At 42.2% G+C, this 1,980-nt stretch overlaps 1 non-coding gene across 1 annotated transcript; it reads left to right on the top strand.

Annotated features, from left to right (window-relative positions):
- Positions 1–1,518: 1,518 nt before the first annotated feature.
- On the top strand, positions 1,519–1,590 carry trnae-cuc (transfer RNA glutamic acid (anticodon CUC)). Its single transcript has one exon. It is a non-coding gene; the product is annotated as a tRNA-Glu (tRNA).
- Positions 1,591–1,980: the final 390 nt, after the last annotated feature.

Genomic DNA, 1,980 nt, shown 5'->3' with positions numbered 1-1,980 from the left:
AAGTATTTGAATTGACAGGGACTTATTAGGGAGAGGCGACATGGTTTTGTACGTGGTAGGTCATGTTTAACAACTCCATTAGAGTTTTTCTAGGAAGTTACCAGGAAAGTGGATGAACGGAAGGCAGTGGATGTTGTCTACATGGACTTCAGTAAGGCCTTTGACAAAGTCTGGCATGGGAGGTTAGTTAGGGAGATTCAGTCGCCAGGTATACATGGTTAGGTAGTAAATTGGATTAGACATTGGCTCAATGGAAGAAGCCAGAGAGTGGTAGTGGAGGATTGCTTCTCTGAGTGGAGGTCTGTGACTAGTGGTGTGCCACAGAGATCAGTGCTGGGTCCATTGTTATTTGTCATCTATATCAATGATCTGGATAACAATGTGGTAAGTTGGATCAGCAAATTTGCTGTTGAACAAAGATTGGAGGTGTAGTGGACAGAGAGGAAGAGTTTCAAAGCTTGCAGAGGGATTTGGACCAGCTGGAAAAATGGGCTGAAAATGGGAGATGGAGTTTAAAACAGACCAGTGTGAGATATTGCACTTTGGAAGGACAAACCAAGTTAGAACATACAAGGCAAATAGAAGGGCACTGAGGAGTGCAGTAGAACAGAGGGATCTGGGAATACAGATACAAAATTCCCTAAAAGTGGCGTCATAGGTAGATAGGGTCGTAAAGAAAGCCTCTGGTATATTGGCCTTTATAAATGAAAGTATTGAGTATAAGAGTTGTAATGTTATGCTGAGGTTGTATAAGGTATTGGTGAGGTCGAATTTGGAGTACAGTATTGTGAGCAGTTTTGGTTACCAAATTACAGGAAGGAATTTAATAAGGTTGAAAGACTGCAGAGAAGGTTTACAAGGATGTTGCCGGGACTTGAGAAAGTGAGTTACAGAGAAAGGTTGAATAGGTTGCGACTTTATTCCCTGGAGCGTAGAAGAATGAGTGGAGATTTGATAGAGGTATACAAAATTATGATGGGTATAGATAAAGTGCAAGCAGGCTTTTTCCACTGAGGTTAGAGGAGAGAGAAAAAAAAACAAAGGAAATGGGTTAAGGGTGAAGGAGGAAAAGTGTAAAGGGAACATTGGGGGTGGGGGGCTTCTTTGCACAGAGAGTGCTGGGAGTGTGGAGTGAGCTGCCAGAGAAAGTGGTAAATGCGCGCTCATTTTTAACATTGAAGAAAAACTTGGATAGGTGCATGCGTGAGAGATGTATGGAAGGATATGGTTCAGGTGCAGGTCAATGCGACTAGGCATAAAAATGGTTCGGCACAGCCAAGAAGGGCCAAAAGGCCTGTTTCTGTGCTGTAATGTTCTATGGTTCTATGGTTCTGTGGTTCTCATCCTTTACTGAAAATAAACCAGAGTGGATAGTCCATCACTGAACTGGCTCCCCAACCCACTGTTTCAATGACGGTACAGCTCACTTATTTCTTCATTTTAATTATTTATGTATATTTTAATTTGTATTTCCTTATTGGATAGTTGTCTATCGTTGAGTGCAGCATTTTTGCAGCTTCCCTGGTGGTCTAGTGGTTAGGATTCGGTGCTCTCACCGCCGCGGCCTGGGTTCGATTCCCGGTCAGGGAATTAGAATATTTCTTACTATAATTTATTGTACTCACTGTAACTTACCGTGTTTACCAACCTACTGTAACAACAACAGCATTTCCGTCTCTGTTTTGCCTACATCCTCCTGAATCAGGATCATAGGACCATATGATACAGTAGAATTACCTCGCTTGGCCTATCAGGTTTGCTTCGCCATTTCGTGACGGATGATCCATTGTTTTCTCAGCCCCATTCTCTCTGTATCGTTTTGTATCCTGATCAATGAAATATCTATGAACATCTGTCTTAAATATACATACAGACCTGAACTACACAGCTGCCCGTGGCAACAAATTCCACAGATTCACCACTCTGGCTAAATAGCTTATTCCTCATCTCCGTTGAAAAAGTATTCCCTCTATTCTAAGG

The sequence above is a fragment of the Mobula birostris genome, chromosome 13 (genome assembly GCF_030028105.1).
Source record: "Mobula birostris isolate sMobBir1 chromosome 13, sMobBir1.hap1, whole genome shotgun sequence".
NCBI lineage: Eukaryota > Metazoa > Chordata > Chondrichthyes > Myliobatiformes > Myliobatidae > Mobula > Mobula birostris.
Note: the sequence above shows the minus strand (reverse complement) of the source record. Positions and strands in the feature narration are given on the sequence as shown.